At 37.2% G+C, this 19,409-nt stretch overlaps 1 long non-coding RNA gene across 2 annotated transcripts in view; it reads right to left on the reverse strand.

The window, feature by feature from the left end:
• Positions 1–408: 408 nt before the first annotated feature.
• Positions 409–19,409, reverse strand: part of LOC133049277 (uncharacterized) — a 304,295-nt gene continuing 285,294 nt past the window's right edge. Inside the window, exons 3-4 of one of the 2 annotated variants that reach the window (XR_009691275.1) lie at positions 1,530–1,625; positions 409–808 (exon numbers count right to left, since the gene is read on the reverse strand). This is a non-coding gene — a long non-coding RNA (uncharacterized LOC133049277). The remainder of the gene's footprint in view (positions 809–1,529; positions 1,626–19,409) is intronic. The other variant, XR_009691278.1, reaches the window with a different exon arrangement.

Below are 19,409 nucleotides of genomic sequence, written 5' to 3' on the forward strand. Positions count from 1 at the left end.
CAAATTCTAAAATGAAAGATAAGAATTTTAAAATAAAATAAAGTAATTACTATTAAAGATAAAAATGCTTTTGGGACATCAGCTGTAGGAGAGATCATAGATAAATGACTGCTCAATCATTTGAAGTAGGACAAGGGTTGACTGGTAATTAGAATAGTATATTTTAAAAAGTGAAAAGAAAATTAAAACAAAATATAAAATTTCTGTCTGTAGAAAAAAGTCAGAAGTTGTGTTGAATTGTAAAGGAAATAATATGCTAATTGACTCCAAATTTTAAAAAACTTACTATTCAAAATGCTAATACTAATTTATTGATTTACTTTAATTTTTATATTATTTAATATTTGTTTATTAGTAGTAACTATATTAACTAGTATACAAGGAGGAAGACAGCATGTAATTCCAAAATAATAAATCAGGTTATCACAACAATTTTATTTAGAAAGATGATTGTTGTTCAGTTGTGTCCGACCATTTGTGACCCCATGAACTGCAGCACATCTGGCTTCCCTGTCCTTCACTTTGTCCAGAACTTGCTCAAACTCATGTCCATTGAGTCGGTGATGCCATGCAACCATCTCATCCTCTGTCATCCCCTTCTCCTCCTGTCTTTGACGTTTCCCAGCATCATGGTCTTTTCTAATGAGTCAGCTCTTCACATCAGGTGGCCAAGTATTGGAGCTTCAGCATCAGTCCTTCCAATGAATATCCAGGGTTGACTTCCTTTAGGATTGACTGGTTTGATCTCATTGCAGTCCAAGGGACTTTCAAGAGTCTTCTCCAGCACCACAGTTTAAAAGCATCAGTTCTTTGAAATTGATGAGAAAGATGGTAAAATTGATGAGACATATAGTAAAAAATACCAGAAAAACAATAATGAATTAATATTACCTTTGAGGAGCATAAGTGGATTAGAAAATGAAAAATAATTGTTTTTTATTTTTAATCTTTCATTACTGCTTGATTATTTTTGAAATGCATGAATAATTTTGTTAAATTGTTATGAAATAAAGAAAAATAACTGAATAAATGAGGACAAAAAAGAAAAGGACTTAGAAAACCAAGAATTTAAGAAAAAAACTCAGAAAAATACCTAATAAAAATAAAGATTTTAAAAAATGTTTATTGAATTATAGGTGATTTAAAATGTTGTTAATTTCTGTAGTATAACAAAGTGAATCAGTTATACATATATGTATGTCCACTCTTTTTTAGATTCTTTTTCCATATGTGTCATCACAGAGTATTGAGAAGAGTTCCCTATGCTACACAGTAGGCCCTTATTAAATATCCATTTTATACATAGTAGTGTGCATATGCTAACCCCAATCTCCCAATTTATCCCTCCCTACCCGCTTTTCCTCCTGGAAATCATGTTTGCTTTCTGCTTCTGTGACTCTACTTCTGTTTTGTAAATGAGTTCCTTTGTACTATTTTTTTAGATTCAACATTTAAGTGATTTCTACAAAATCATACAAAAGAGATTTGCTGGATCATCCCAGAAATTCTATCAGACAAGGGGGACTTACATAATTATCAAATAAGTAGAATATCAGCTCTAGAATCACAGTCTTGAGAGCGATCCAGTTCAGGGTTCTCAGGAAAAAAGATCTTCCAGTAATCTACTATAAATGCATTTTAAAAAATATTAGTTCATTAGTAATGTTCGTATAGAGGTAATACCCAGAGTAAATTAGAGATTAAAATAATTAAATAAAACCCGATCAATTTAGTTAAAGAAATACAGTCAGGAGAGCGAATAGCAACAAAATCTATCACTTCAAAGTATTTGGAAAAGAAAGGAAGGAACTGAAATATGGCCAGATGGATTAGCAATATCAAGAGTTGAGAAGCCTTTTGCCGTGTGAGACTGAAGCATGTTGGTGGGGAGAATGTGGGAACTCAGGAAAAAAGGAATGTAAATTTACAATAGTTGTAAATGTTATGATTTACTGAAAGAGTTGGACTTGTAATGGAGAACATCACAAAGTGGCTTTCTCTTCCTATACCACTGAATAAGCTTTGTAGACCTATTGCATACAATCCCAGGTTCTCACAAGGATAGTAGAGCTTCTCTTTTCACACTCAAGTCTTAAATTACATTCTCATTTTAGAAGGATTAACTATTCCAATCCAGTATGTTAAATCCAAACTCAGCTAATAAAAAATTCCTATTCCACCATTCATTTCTACCTAAGGCTGAGAAACATTTAGTGGGAAAGTGAGATGGCATCAATTTCTCTTTCTCCTGTCTTTTCTTATTATTCTTTTCTACCCAGTGACTATCATCACCACGTAGGTCCAGGGAGTGAAACTGGAAGAGAGGGGGCAGATAAAGTTTTGCATAACCGAAGTGTTCACATCATAACAACAGTACCTTTTGGTTGAAGCAAATAGCCAAAGCTGACTCTCCCATGGGCTTCTTGAGCTCCTTGGAAACTCACTGCTGACTGAAACCCACTCCTAGCCTCCACTCCCATTCCCAGCCTCCATATCATGCAGGATGTTTATGACTTTGGTCTCAAGTGTTAGCTTCCAGAGATCCAATCCTCTGTTAAGGTCATCTATGATGATATTCTTGGGTAAATCTTTATGAAAGACATTCACTTAGGTTTGTTTTGTGAGGTCTACATCTAGCACACAGAAAACATGCCAAGACTTTGCCTGCACTTTCAGTGAAGTTGAAGCATCTCACTCCTAATGTCATCTTTCCTCATTTTCCATTCAAGCTAGTCTCTAATATTTAGGTTTTATAATACAAGAACTAAGTATAAATCCCTACCTATCATCCACTGGTAGTAATAATAATAATGATAATGAGCAAATGTATATCAAGCTTGCTATGTATTCTTCCAAAAAGGCCTTTTAGCTGATGCTTTCTGTTTTCCCTTTGCCCCTTCATGTCTATCCTTCACTCATTTCCAGCATGCTCTGTGTGCCCTTCCCTTCCTCTGGATTCTGGTTAGGTCAGCTCCGCGAGAGGAGGTGTGTGGGGTGATAGAAGCCACGGGACTTGTTCCCCTCTGCTACCCCTGCCAGATGGCAGGTTGTCTGTAGCTCTGCTCCTCTCTTGAAGGCACACCTCCTTCTGGAAGCCCTCCCCTACAGCTTTGGAGCTCCAATCCTTCTGGGTTCTGAGAATCACTATTCTCTTCCTCCCTTAAGGCTTAGAGATGGTAATAATTCCTCTCCATTGCTCATTCCAGATGGTTTCATGTTCCATTTTTCCTTTCCCACAACCTCTTCCATAACTTTTAAATTATTCCCTTATTAAACTGTTCTTAATTAGCACTCGAGGTACGTTTTCTGTTTCCTATTGGGACCTTCAGTGTTATACTTGGATTAAAGTGAAGAGAAGCACTCCACTCACTCCATGTTACTCTCTAGCATTCTGAACTTCCCCATATTCATATGCTAGCTACTCTCTAAAGAAATCATCCTAGTCTTGCAAATCTAACCTGGAAGTGAGCAATGGGCTAATAATGGCAAAATCAGTTTCATAACTCTGAAACTATTTGGCAGAAATGATTTAGTACCTCATTGAGAAAGTGGCAAAACAGAGAAAAATAAAAGAGTGACTTTTCAATATCCTGTAAAACTTTGTTGATTGAGGTCTGGAGGAGGAGGAAGGAAAGGAAGATTCAGGCATGGAAATTGGAGGAATATTTCTTCCCATGACAAAATAGGAGGCAAAGGAATTATGTGAGAAGGCATAGAACAAATGTTTAGGTAAAAAGCAAGATTTCAGGACAAAATGCTGTCCATAAGAGTTGTGTCCTCAGAGGACTCACCTGCTCAGAATAAGAAAGACGTGTAATGAAGACTTGAGAGAGTTAAAAGTATTTAGAACATTTGCTTTGAAGGCTACATAGGACACACATCAAGCAGAGTTAAGTGAAGGAATTGGTAAACAGCGGTGAGAGCTGTGGAAGTTTCTCATCCTACAAAATAACCACTCCCGGATACCCACACACACTTTACAACCTTCTCATATACAGTGTGCTGTAACATTAAAAGTGACTTTAGGCAACAAGTAATTCTCACATTAAAAAAAGGAAAACTTAAAAAAAAAAAAAAGGAAAACTTTTTAAACAATTTTTTAAGTAGAAATACAGTTTATTTTAAATTGTATTCATTTATTTATTTTTGGCTCTGTTGAGTCTTCACCTCTGCACGGGCTTTCTCCAGTTGCAGTGAGTGGGGGCTGCTCCCTAGTTATGGTGTGAGGGCTTCTCACTGCGGTGGCTTCTCTTGTTGTGTTGCACCAGCCCTAGGGCATGTGGGCTCAATAGTTGTGGTACACAGGCTTAGTTGCCCTGCAGCCTGTGGGATCTTCCTGGGCTGTAGATTGAACCGGTGTCCTGCATTGGCAGGCAGATTCTTAACCACTGGGCCATCATGGAAGTCCTTTAACAATTCTTGAAGTATTCTTTCATCTCCAAGTAAATTCAGTGGGTTGTTTTGACAAAATCCTAACGTCTACAGTAAGGATCAAACTCTGTTTTCAAATGTGAGATAAAATTTTGGCTAAAAAAAGAAACATGAGCAAGTTTGCATGGCTTGTGTATAGAAACACTTCCTCATTTTAAAAGAGTTGAACAAATTAGTTGATTTTGAGCACTGCAAACTTAGCAACACAATTCTTTTCAGTCATGTCTCCTAGAAAGTTTATTGTTAATAATCAAATTTAAATCCAGTGGAAAATATCCTCAGATCTAGGAAAGCTCTTAAAACTTTGCCCAAGCTTTTATGTTTGCCATGTCTATTTACACAATTTTCAGTATGAAGCGTATCTAGAACTATGAAGGATCTGAGTGTTTATCCTACTTGGAAGTCATCCAACCATAGCTTCATGGATGATGGCAGATATTTGAGACCATTCTCTCATGACAACAGTAGCAAAAAGTGCTTGTAAGATTAGTGTCAGTTCTTTAGGACCCAATTCGAACAAGTCAATATGGAGCAGGTCAGGTAACATGCTGACAAGATGGGTTCTGTTACAGGAGAAGTACCCTGACTTTAGAGTCCCCACATTTTGTTTTTATATAAAGGGAAGCAAATACACTTGCCTTTGCTCAACAATTAGGCACTATCATGATCTTCCAGGCTGTGAGCAAATTTGGCCTTTGCTCTGAAGTTACACACTGTTTCCTAAGGTTATTTACTATGCACACATCCTTGACAAGATAGTCTAAAGGACAGTAAGTGTCTCTGCTTGAAAAGGATGCAGAAATGTGAGAAACCCATGAAGAACTGTCTTCCAGTAAGAGGTACTTATATTTGACATAAATTTAGATTTCCCTTCTCAAGCATTTAAAACTCCTTATTTGCGTCTAACACACTGCTTACTTTTTTAATCATAGTATGTTCAGAAATTATTAAGCTTTTGATATCCAGTTTCTATTTCTATGACTGTATCAGTGTGATGTTGACAGTATAATGATGTCCACTGAGAATTTAGATTAATTTTAGTATAAAATCCGAGGTGTTATCTCAAATAAGTTTACTAATACAAGGCTTTGAAAGAGTTTGATGATACGAATTCCTATATATTAATTAAGCCTTCCCATACAAAGCATTAAGAGTTTATTGATATAAATATGAATTCCCATATTCATGATTTCCATGAATTGAAGTTGTAAATTTTATCTTCCAGGAAGAAATGCATAACACTGAATTTTCAGAAAAGAATGCATAATTATAAAATACATATCAGTTGGGATATGACTATTCTTGGCCACTTAGAATAAAAGGCCGTAGAGTATCATTGGGAAATTATTTTTGGCCACCAAACTTCTGAGTTGAAATTGTTTAAAGATGAAGTTCTTTTAAGAAGTGGCTATAATTATAAGTCACACATTTTCATGTGTAGTGTAAACTCAGTATTCCAACTCTACCAAGAGGAGAAATAAGATGATATAGGTCAAAGACAAAAAATTGGCAGTATCAATGTGGACTTCAGTGGTAAAGAACAAATATTTATCCTAAGGCAATTTCACGTTAGGACTGCTGTCAACTTGCTCCGTGCATACTAACCAAGACCTTAAAGGGCTGGGCAGGATTCTCTCAGTTGACGTTAAGTCAGGTGTTCTCAGCTTTAGGGAGAAGAATTCTACTTTCCTTAACATTCTTTTTCTCTATTGTTACTGGCTCTTTCTCATTGTTGGGGGTGATTAAGACCTAAATGCCAAGATTAAGTGTAGGTTCAGTTCAGTTCAGTCGCTCAGTCATGTCCAACTCTTTGCGACCCCGTGGACTGCAGCACACCAGGCCTCCCTGTCCATCACCAACTCCCAGAGTTTACTCAAACTCATGTCCATTGAGTCGGTGATGCCATCCAACCATCTCATTCTCTGTCGTGTAGGTATAGGGCATAAAATCTAAGCCTTTTGTCCAAAGGGCAGGAGAAGTCCTTGAGATTATAGATGATGTCACTAAGGAGATAAGGGCTAGTTAACCATAATAGACAAGGCTTTAATAGTACACAATCTTTTTTTCTTGTGTCCCTGCTATGTAGCTCTTTCAAGTCACATAGAAGAAGCTTGTGTCCATCACAGGGATCAGATCAAGGATTGTGGAATTCCAAATCCCTTCTAAGTATCTTTCCACATCATTGCAGTGAAAAATGCATTCTGCTTTAATTGTCACCATGCAAACTCAATCAAAGTAAATCACTCATGTTTTATAATTAAATAAAACTATTAGTTATTTTCTGTAGTTGTAATATTTAAGGATTATGTAGTAATTATCTTGACAAAGTTAAAAAGTTAAAGAGTACAAATGCTAAACTCTATGGCCAACTGAAGAAAAAGTCTTCAAGAAAAATCCTTCAAGAATAATTTATGAATTTTGTTGAAAATATTGGCATTGAAGGGGGAAGTTCCTTCATCAGGATCCCAACAGAGCAGTCAAAGGAAATGGAGCTCACATTTCAAGAACTTGTGCTGTGGGAGGCCCCTAGCAGCATGGAATATTAAGGATCTGGAGAGTAAGAGGCACAGCCCAGATGAGACAAGGCCAGAGGGACTCCACATGATGTGAAGGATTTTTAAATGAGACGACAAATGTGAGCTGTGGCTATGTGAAAAGAGAGGGCTAAAGAGGATTGTAAGCACCGTGTGCTCTGTGCCATGTTATGAATTGCCTCATTGCTGCTTCCTTAAAACATCTTTCATAAAATCCATGTTCACCTTGAATCTCTATCTAGAGCTTGATGCCTTTTTGGATGGGAAGCTGATTTAATGCTGCCTTGGGTGAGAGGTAGCCTAACTGAGGTGTGTTACGTATAATTCTACTAATCATGTATGGAAATAAGAGGGGAGCAAAAGTACCTTACCATATTGACACTTATCACAAAAATATAATATTAATGTATGATGTTAACTTAGACTTACTAGTAGCTTCCATGACTCATTAATATGCAAGAAAATACACAATTTGTACACAGATTTCGAACTATTTTCTATTTAGCCTTCCACAACATGATCAAATAATAATCCATTATTTCTTCCCCCATTAAATTAAACTTTAAAAAGTAATTTTCATTAGTCAAATGGAACTAAATTAGCATGCCAATCATAATCAGGATTATTCTGTGATTCTGATTTTTTTTTAGGAAAAAATCTTGTTTTGAATCTCATGCCTTCATTTTCCCACTCACTACATCACAAGGAGGTATGGGTAAAACTGATAAACTATTTTCATGCCATAGAGAAAAACATGGAGCCCTTTTAAGAAGAATTATCTTGTCAGATTATTTCCCTTCTAACAGATTGGGTCCAGAAAGCAAGTTTCACCTTTAGCAATTTGAGGGGCAGGAAATACTTCATTTTCCCTGTGAAGATAGCATGGCATTATTTATCATTTCTGCAACAGCATAATTACTCACTCAGCATGGCAGCTATAGTTTACAGAACCATGTTATAGCTTGGGTTTGTTTATTGGTTGCACTTTCCTCAGCTGTCCATCATCATGTTGCATCCCTTAGCCACTGTGCTCTTGGAATAATCAGTGGTCAGGCAAAATGACCTACGTGTAAAGAGCTTCTTCCTTATCATACATGAAAGGACAAGAGTACTTCTAAAATATGTGCTCATATATTCTATTATATGGTACAACCATATTTGCTGCAACTTAACAAAGTAAAATATGCTATTTCTATCTTCATTAGCAGCAACAATTCCATGAACAGGTCATGATGACATGTATTATTGGTTTTGAATTATATAAGAAGGTTCCCTCCTTGTTTTCAGTCTCAACAAATTAAGTCAGGGAACAGTTACAAAGTAGTAATTAGAAATCTTTCAAGTGATGCACTAGAATGGCTTTAGAATATATTTTAGAGCTGAAATGAGTTTTTAAAAAGATATCTGTTCTATCTCTACTTCCCTATCAGTGTCTGCCTCCCCCTCTTGCAGCCTGCCCGAAGTGTTTAGGCAGTTCTGAAATAGCACAAATGAGTTCCAATCATTGGCATATATTGTCTTCCAAGACAGTGTATTGTTCTTTTTGACACTTTCTAGTACAACACTGGTGAGGTAGACTGAAGTCTCCAGATTGGAGGTGTTTAATTCTGCCTACTTTTGAGTTATTTTAAGCCCTAGGTAATCTCCTCTCAGCCTCAGCCTGACATCTCTGCCACTTACCCAACACTAGAGAGAGAAAGGGCCACAACTAAATTGTCTTCATCACCTGCCAATCACATATAAACTACTGAGTAGGTCTTACTTTCAGTTCTTAAGATTCAATCCCATTTTTATCTGATGACGGTCTTTTCTGGTGTTAATGTGCTCCCAGCATGGTTGGGATTCAAAGTGACCCTATCTGAAATGATGAGCTTGATTTGGGGCCCCCTTCATCACTGAAGATCACCTTAAAAAGGAGGTTGGACTTCTGTCTGCCTTGTCCAAGTAGTCAAATCTCCAGCTCCAATTCCAAGTTGAGAATCAATCTTGTTGACCTGGCAAACACTGGGCTACCCTGTATCTCCTGCCATTTTTTTTCAAACTTCCATATTCTCCTCATGGAACAAAGAAGACTTCTGAAAATGTCTCCACATCCTAAGAGGACTTCAAGGAGTCAGAAAGTGATGGGAATACTTGCCCGTCTCCCTTTCAGTTGTATTCTATCAGATTCACCTCAAGCCTTATTGTTGCACACCCTCCTGCCAATGACAGGCACACAATCTCAAATTTCAGTAAGCTGTGGGAAAGACTTCTTCTCCCACTGTTGCTAGAACAGATTGGTCCTTCAGCACATGGAAGAGCAGTCAGGGAATGAGATGCTAGGATTCTCTTCCGTGAGATCTCTGGATTTTTAACCAGGGGTCTCTAAGTGCTCCCTTACCTGGTTCTGGAAGTGATAACTCATATTCATTTCTGTTGACCCGAAGTGAATTGTGGTAGACACGGATATTTCATTCTTATTAAGCTAGTGCAATTGACTGGAAGCAGGCAAAGGCATGGCTGGTTGGGGAGGCAGGATGATTTGGCTTCTCCCTTAGTGAGGTTTAGTTAGGAGCTATCATGTCCCAACTGCTTCTAGCCAGCTGTCTGTTCTGTATAGAGTATTGAGGGATTTGCACATTTGTTCTTAGCTCTGGTCCTGGCCCCTAATTTGTATACTGAACTTCAACCTGGTACATATAAAACACAGTGATTTAACTTGTGATATAACAAATAAGTCTAGGAAAGCAGAAAAATCTCAGATGGCAGTTAAGAATGTATGGGAACATTGTTGAATCCATAGTTATGAGGATCACAAAAATATCAATACTATAAATAATGAAACATGGACCACCTAAAGAGGTGTCAGCAGTGATTCTATTCTATTTTCCCCCAATTTTAAATATGTATGTGTATATATATATATATATATTTTGCCCTTAGACAAATGGTACCTGTGACTGATGTTTAGGGAAATGCGGGATTAGAAAATGCACAAGTTGTAAAGTACCAAAAAATGAACAGAACTGCATTCATAGCTAATAGTGACAGTACAATGCAGGGATTGGTGACTTTTCTGTAATTAAAATTCTTGAAAGATAGGTATCTGTATCTTCAAATACTTGAAGACAGGTCCTAAGAGAAACCTGTGAGAGAAACAGCAATAGAAAGAAAGTACAGTTGTAAATCTGTTGGAGCATGAGATGTGTTTATTGTAGTGAAATATCTTCAGGAGACTTTTAATTTTTGCTTGATATTTGAATAAAGGGAGACCAAAAGGGCAAGCATTTACATACTTTAAGTGTAAAATAGAATTTATAAGACTACTACAGAATGGGAAAGAGAGATTGGAAGATTAAAAAAAAAATAGGTATTACTAGCACAGCTAGCATTTAATGAGCAATTATTATGTGCAATGCATTCTAAGTCATCTTGAATGTATTAACATATTTAAACTGAAAACACTTTTAATGATACTGAGGCAGAAACCAAAGAGAAAGAATTGACTGTATAATACAAGACTAAATGATTATGTAATTACAAGTATGTTCTTTAGTCTCTTTAAAAAGATAATCTAAACCTACACTAGAAAAACAAGATATTTCTGTAAATATCTTTATTGGCATATTATTAATATCATATTTTACTTTTCAGCTTAATTGAAATGGATATTGGGCAGAACATCTTTCTCGTGAGAAATTTATTGATACATCTTAAAATTAAGGAAATACTTTGATTATACTAAATGAAAATATGCGAGATAACCACATTTCATATAATAACAGTGGAGACATTAGAACATTACAGAAACATGATTCTATTACCAAAAACAATTTGAACACTTCAGCTGTATCCCATAAGGATTAGTGGCCATAGGTGCCTCAATTCATCCCAGCCAAACTGTTACAAAGCAATATTATACGTCAATATACCTACCCTCTGGTATGGAAGAACTTCACCTAATTTCTCTGTTTATGACAAAAGTCCAGTTGCCAATAATTAAACATGTGATGGACGCTCCCTTAATATCTAGGATATGCCACCTAAAGTTCTCTTTTCATATTGAGGACCAAACATCATTTTTTAATATGAAAATCACCATATATGTGAAATATAAAAGAGTATGTTTATAGTATTTTGTGTACTATCTGTGAGATTTTCACAAACTCAGTTGATCTTTCACTAATTTTCTCTTTAAATATAAATAGTAATACTTTACATTAGAAGATTGGTGAGAGAACCAAATGATAAATGCTTATCCACCTGTTATTAATGTCAGAGGATGTATTATTTATCCCATGAACAAAATTGTAATTTTTTCCTTATTGTTCTATTCTAAAAAGTAACAGTAAATCTCTACTCACGAAATCAAATATGTTATGTGCTTTCACAACTTCACATGAGCTCTTTGCATTTCCAGACAGCCAGGGTTTATTTTTCTTTCTCAATTGAGTCTAAATTTAAATGGAATAAAATTTAAAAGGTGACATCATATCAAGGAGAACATACTAGGTATGTCATAACGGTAAAATTCATCCACACATGCATTTGTTTTGAGAAAAAAGATCATGTGTGACACCTAGACACCTGGAAGATGATATCACAAATGTAATAATACATCCTTCTCTGTCTTTCTGTCTGTCTGCAATAACATTCGAAGGTGTTGGTTGACACTTTCAAATGTCAAAGGAAGGAGAGAATAAAAACCTTACAAGGATGAAATATGACTTGATTTTCTTAGAATTTTAGTACCTGATTAAGTTACAAGTAAAGCAATCTTTCCTCCAGATAAACTAAGCTGGCATAACAGAGAAGAAAGTTAATATCTATTGCTGAGCTTGAGAAAGAGCAAATATTTATAAGTGAAAATGAAACCATAAGAAGATTACAAACTCTTTCTTTTTGTAATGAAATAAAATCATGCCCTTCTTTTTCCTGTGTAGTAGCACTTTGGCTAATTTGTAGAATGTATATAAAGCAACAGTGTCTGAATTCTAATTCTAAATTTGGCAGTTAAGCTCAGATAAACTTAAAGAGGTAAATTTCAGAGCTGCATTTGGTATTAATTTTTTAATACCCGAAAGATCTTCAAAATATATTTTTTCTTCTAAACATACTTTCCAAGATTTTTTTTTAAATAAATTTAGCATTTGACCCTAAAGTGCAAATTAGCTATGACATTACCAGTACCTTTCATTCTTTTGGAGAAGAAAATCTAAATTTCTACTAAAATACGTGTATATATGATACATGTATTTCTCCATATATATTCTAATCTACATAAATATATATATAATGTTCATATATACTAATCTACTTCAGCTCTGTTTTATTGATCTGTAAATATATAAATCTCTGTCTTATTGATCTATAAACAAATGCACTAAGAAAAAATGTTTTAGTTACTAGGAGTTTATAAATTGTTTTAATATCAGGTAAAGCAGGTAAACAAGTCATATTACTTTTATTATTCAGATATATCCTATTCCTGCATTTTTGCTCTCTGATAAAATGTTAAAAATCATATTATCTGAGTCAAAGAAGCAAACATATAAACTGACATTTAATTTAGATCTTGATAAATGTATAAATCCTTAAAACATTGACTTCTTTGCAGTATTTATTTTTATATGTATAAAAAGATATGCTATTTATCCTTAGTTGGATATTCAGTTCAGTTCAGTCGCTCAGTCATGTCTGACTCTTTGCGACCCCAAGAACCGCAGCACACCAGGCCTCCCTGTCCATCACCAAATCCCAGAGTCCACACAAACCCATGTCCATTGAGTCAGTGAAGTCATCCAACCATTTCATCCTCTGTCATCCCCTTCTCCTCCTGCCCTCAATCTTTCCCAGCATCAGGGTCATTTCAAATGAGTCAGCTCTTCACATCAGGTGGCCAAAGTATTGGAGTTTCAGCTTCAGCATCAGTCCTTCCATTGAACACCTAGGACTGATCTCCTTTAGGATGGACTGGTTGGATCTCCTTGCAGTCCAAGGGACTCTCAAGAGTCTTCTCCAACACCACAGTTCAAAAGCATCAACTCTTTGGCACTCAGCTTTCTTCACAGTCCAACTCTCACATCCATACATGACCACTGGAAAAACCATAGACTTGACTAGACAGACTTTTGTGGACAAAGTTATGTGTCTGCTTTTTAATATGATATCTAGATTGGTCATAACTTTCCTTCCAGGGAGTAAGCATCTTTTAATTTCATGGCTGCAATCACCATCTGCAGTGATTTTGGAACCCAGAAAAATAAAATCAGCCACTGTTCCCACTGTTTCCCCATCTATTTGCCATGACGTGATGGGACCAGATGCCATGATCTTTGTTTTCTGAATGTTGAGCTTGAAAGAACCATTCAAGGAAAGAACCATTGGGATGAAGAAAGTAGAAAAAGACTCACAGCTCACTCAAGGCCATGAATAGTTTGTGTTTCTACTAACCAGGGGGCAAAACCCTTGAATCAGGTAGGATACCCAGAAGGGTACTGTCTCACTAGTTGAAAAAATTCTACCTAGATTAAGAGCTGTTCTGGTTCTACCAAGAAATGCTTTAAAAGTGTTAGTGAAAGTGTTAGTTGCTCAGTTGTATTTGACTCTTTGTGACCCTATGGGCTATAACCCGCCAGACTTCTCTGTCCATGAAATTCTCCAGGCAAGAATACTAGACTGGGTTGCCATTCCCTTCTCCAGGAGATTTTCCCAATCCAAGGATTGAACCCCGGTCTCCTGCAATGCAGGCAGATTTTTTACCGTATGATAATTGGATTTCCGTAAAGGAGAGGAGAAAGAATTTCATAAAATGCTATTTGAAAGAATAATTACTAGATATCTTATATATTTGGTAAACTAAACTCTCTTTGGTCCAGTGAATGTCCAAAGTCCCATGTTTTCTTGAACTTGCTACTGAACTGAGAATTGTTAAGAGGCAAGTTCACATGGAATAAGTGAGAGCAAAGGAAATTTTCTGTTGATATGTCTACAGGAGAAGGCTAGGGAGAGTACCAAATCCTCACGGAGTGAAGTGCTAAAGGGAGTGATTCAGTTCAGTTCAGTTCAGTCGCTCAGTAGTGTCCAACTCTTCGCGACCCCATGATTCGCAGCACGCCAGGCCTTCCTGTCCATCACAAACTCCTGGAGTTTACTCACATTCATGCCCATCGAGTCGGTGATGCCATCCAGTCATCTCATCCTCTGTCGTCCCCTTCTCCTCCTGCCTTCAATCTTTCCCAACATCAGGGTCTTTTCCAATGAGTCAACTCATTGGCCAAAGTATTGGAGTTTCAGCTTCAGCATCAGTCCTTCCAATGAACACCCAGGACTGATCTCCTTTAGGATGGACTGATTGGATCTCCTTGCAGTCCAAGGGACTCTCAAGAGTCTTCTCCAACACCACAGTTCAAAAGCATCAATTTTTCAGCACTCAGCTTTCTTCACAGTCCAACTCTCACATCCATACGTGACCACTGGAAAAACCATAGCCTTGACCAGACAGACATTTGTTGGCAAAGTAATGTCTCTGCTTTTTAATATGCTATCTAGGTGGTCATAGCTTTCCTTCCAAGGAGTAAGCGTCTTTTAATTTCATAGCTGCAATCACCATCTGCAGTGATTTTGGAGTCCAAAAAATAAAGTCTGACACTGTTTCCACTGTCTCCCCATCTATTTCCCATGAGGTACCAGATGCCATGATCTTAGTTTTCTGAATGTTGCGCTTTAAGCCAACTTTTTCACTCTCCTCTTTCACTTTCATCAAGAGGCTTTTTAGTTCCTCTTCACTTTCTGCCATAAGGGTGGTGTCATCTGCATATCTGAGGTTATTGATATTTCTCCCGGCAATCTTGATTCCAGCTTGTGCTTCTTCCAGCCCAGCGTTTCTCATGATGTACTGTGCATATAAGTTAAAAATGCAGGGTGACCATATACAGCCTTGACGTACTCCTTTTCCTATTTGGAACCAGTCTGTAGTTCCATGTCCAGTTCTAACTGTTGCTTTCTGACCTGCATATAGGTTTCTCAAGAGGCAGGTCTGGTTGCAAAGTTTGAACACTATGACACCCAAGATGGTTCTGTCAAGGATAAGCCACCCACCTGGCAGCAGTCTGAGAATTCACAGCATCTTCTAAGTAACCATCCCTGATAAATGATCAACTGCTTGCTTTTTTTAATATTCCTCTTCTTCCAGATATTTTTGGTCTCTCTTTGAAATCTATGAAAACTTTTCTTCTTTCTTATATCTACTTATGAATTACTGTCTTCTGAGGGTTAAAACTTCCATAAAACAGAGGTAGATAGTACCAGAGTAATTTTTCTCTTAGCGACCATTACCACCCACTCTGGTCCATAGCTAGAGCAAGGCCCATGGGATGACCACTTATTAACTCAGCTGAAAGAGGAGACAATAGGGAAAGTATTCATGGAGAAAACTTTGTATCTCAGGAATTTATGGACATAAAGGGCATGAAATTCTGACTTTCTAGTTTGACATAATTCTCTGTTAGTCTTTTATTATACACCAATAATTATAGTATGTGGCCATCCTGTGTCATTATGTAAGTTTTTAGTATAAATAGGTGGAAAATGAAAGTGTTAGCTACTCAGTTGTGTATGACTCTTTGCAACTCCATGGACTGTAGCCCACCAGGCTTCTATATCCATGGAATTCTCCAGGCAAGAGTACTGGAGTGGATAGCCATTCCAGGGGATCTTTCCCAGGGGATCTTCCCAACCCGGGGATTGAACACGGGTCTCCTGTATTGCAGGCAGATTCCTTACCATCTGAGTCACAGGGAAGCCCATAAATAGGTGGATAAATAGGTGGAAGACAGTTAAAAAAATATCAGGTTACATGTTGTGTAACATCTTGCACCATAGATCACTATGTTTTTCTTAATATGTTTTAATATGTTCAGTAAGACATTTTATATGAAGGGCATAGAAATTACAGAGTCACCCCAGCCACAGAATCAAATGTATTGAGCATCATCTCCAAATGATTTTAGAAAAAATCTTGCCACGACTTATCAGCCACTAAATTCAGTGTTGAACATTAAATAGCTTTTTGTTCCATTATTATCTTATTTTCTTTGATAACACTGATCATGAAAGAATAGACTCTATTGTAAAGAATATCAGAAAAAAAGTATGAAATCTTCTTTTGTCCCATTGGAGCTAAGCCATGTTTCCCACCTTTTCTGTTCATGCTGAAGATAAAATGAAAAATCTAATGACCTTCTAAAGTGGTTTTTAAAAGGACTCTATCACAGATGCTGTGAAATCCTGCCTGATTTAAGTCCTGTGAGTACCTGACTCTCTTGAGATGGCAAATGCATTGCTCACAGAACAGTGCACTATTCAAGTTTGTCTATGGAGTCTCATTCATCACAGTGATCTGTGGGCATGATAACATAATCTGTATACAGTGTTCATTTTTCTCTGGGGTGGTCTGGGCATTTTTAAACCAGTTCCTCAAAGATTATCCCTTCAATCCTTTCTGACAATTTTTACTTCCAGAACTTACTGAGCACAGACTGTATTTTGCACCTGGGCGGGGAATCCTCTAGGACCTAGTAAAATCCAGGAGGCATTGTAAAGCAAATGGGTGCAGGTGGTAAGCATCTGAACAGAAAACATTAAAGATAAAAATGGGCAAAGTATATGTTTAAGCTCCAGAAGTAAAATGCAGCCAAGACTTATTTCTTCTACGCACTGCTTCCAGAAATGACGCTATAAAAAATCATGAGAACTTCCCTCTCATAGTTCTCATTGCTGTTCTCACTGAAATAGGGACCCTGAGATCAACTATGTAGCTAAGGAGACAGATTAGAGTTTGAGTCTGAGACAGATATATCCCCCTACCTCTGTCTACAGAAAGAAGCATTGAACTGCTTAGTAGCCACAAGCAAACTGTGTGTCCAGATCTTGTTTTTTTTGGTCCCATGCCTACTTAGAGAAACAAGAGCTTCTTAGAGGAATGTCTGATTCTAGGACTAGGGCAAAGAAGGTACAAGAGATATAACTGGAAAACCTTCGTGTGCCCAAAAGTAAAAAAAAAAATTCATAGACGAATAAGAGAAACCAGTCAAAAAAACAGAGTTGGCTTGACAGGGTTCCCATTGACTAAAGCAAATGACAATTTGAGCACTAACATAAATGAGCACCTCGATGAATTGTAACCCACTGAATGGAGTAGAAAATACGTGAATACAAGAAAAATGTGAACATTTTCTTAAATTAGTGTGCAGACGATAATTGTAGAAGGGAGTGATGGGGTAAACAAATATATAATTTGTAAACCATGATAATAAAGATGAGTTCAGGCAAGGCACATAATCACAGAGTACAATATCTATGGAAACAGATGGATGAGGAGTGGGCTATTTGCAAATTCTCAGTGTCTCACCATAGACTGACTGACTGGTGGTAACAAGGGGGAAAAGGAAACTAAGGAGGGGAGAAAGCAAACAGCAACTTGACCTGGTGATCCAGATTAATCTCATCATTAAGAGGCATATAGACATCATGTGTCTTGGTATGTGATACCCTGAGAAGGACATATCACTCTGCATATTCCAGCTGGAGCTGCATAACCTGTGTTCTCTAATCATGAGAATTCATTAGTGGCGGTGGTGTTAGTTGCGCAGCGTGTCCGACTCTTTGCGACCCCATGGACTCATTAGTCCACTCATTAGCCCACCAGGCTCCTCTGTCCATGGAATTCTTCAGGCAAGAATGTTGGAGTGTGTTGCTATTCCCTTCTCCAGGGATTGAACCTGGGTCTCCCACATTGCAGAGAGATTCTTTACTGTCTGAGCCACCATTAGGAGAAGGACACATTCAGTTCAGTTCAGTTCAGTTCAGTCGCTCAGTTGTGTCCGACTCTTTGCGACCCCATGAATCGCAGCACCCAGGCCTCCCTGTCCATCACCAACTCCCGGAGTTCACTCAAACTCATGCCCATCGAGTCGGTGATGCCATCCAGCCATCTCATCCTCTGTCGTCCCCTTCTCCTCCTGCCCCCAATCCCTCCCAGCATCAGGGTCTTTTCCAATGAGTCAGCTCTTCTCATGAGGTGGCCAAAGTATTGGAGTTTCAGCTTCAACATCAGTCCTTCCAATGAACACCCAGGACAGATCTCCTTTAGGATGGACTGGTTGGATCTCCTTGCAGTCCAAGGGACTCTCAAGAGTCTTCTCCAACACCACAGTTCAAAAAGCATCAATTTTTCAGTGCTCAGCTTTCTTCATAGTCCAACTCTCACATCCATATGTGACCACTGGAAAAACCATAGCCTTGACCAGACGGACCTTTGTTGGCAAAGTAATGTCTCTGCTTTTTAATATGCTACTCAAGCTCAAATTAAGAAAGAAATTTTATAAAATTAGAAATTGTATTAAAGTAAAATTTGTTTTAATTAAATTGTTAAAGTTTATTAAAATGAAAAGCAGCCTGAAGTTTTAAAAAATGCCAATATTATGACAGAGAAAAGCTGAAAAACTCTTAGAGACTGAAAGAGGTGAGGGAGATATGAAAATTATAAATGCAGCATGTGACCCAACATGTGGTCATGGACTGGGAATACAGACTACAGATTAAATGAAAATATTAATCTCAGTGTTAAATTTCCATAATTTATTTCTCATTTTATCTCTTGAATTTCCAGGTATTTAAGTTTGGAGAGTCGTATCACTGTTTCTTCAACTTCATGGTCAGTTTTAGAGAAAGAATTTCTTCATCAGGAACATTTTGATTCACATTTTTCTATTTTCTCCTATAGTAGATTTGTTCTTATAGATTTTTTGAATTTTATCTTTCTTTAGTGTCAGGTATTTTGTGGACAGAATTCTGAGTCCAAAAACATCCTTTTCTATCAGTGTGGTGAAGTGCCATTTTCCTAATGGAAGACTTTAGCAGTTTGGGTAGAAAGGGCGTCAGTGACATCTCTCACTTCTCTTTCATTGATGCATGTTCCTTATTTACCTTTTTACTTTGCTTTGTGCTTTCACTGCCATGAATCCAAGTCAAATAAGGCAACTGACATTTTTCAGAACCAGAATTTCCTTCATTATTTCTTTTATCAGATTCCTCAAAGGGTCCAGAGGCTTGGCCCTTCAAACCATGTTTAAATTATACAGTCTTGTTTTCAATGTGGATGGTGACAGAGAAAGTAACATTCAGGAAATAAAAGCTGGGAATGTATATTGTAAGCATATCATGACAGTTGCATTATTTCTCCTTTTCCTATGTTTTTGGTCCACCCAAATAGTAATCTGTATTTGCTGTGGGTTGAGGAATCAACCTACATTGGGCTGGTAACTTATTGTTGAAGGCAGTGGAACTGGTAAGGTTTCTTTGAGTGAGCTCTTGATCAGCAGTATAAAGTAGGTGTCTGCCAGGGATTTTTGTTGTATGGTTTATTTATTTTGGAAATTCATAGAGCTCTTGTCTTTTCATGGA

This window comes from Dama dama, chromosome 30 (genome assembly GCF_033118175.1).
Source record: "Dama dama isolate Ldn47 chromosome 30, ASM3311817v1, whole genome shotgun sequence".
In the NCBI taxonomy this organism is placed as follows: domain Eukaryota; kingdom Metazoa; phylum Chordata; class Mammalia; order Artiodactyla; family Cervidae; genus Dama; species Dama dama.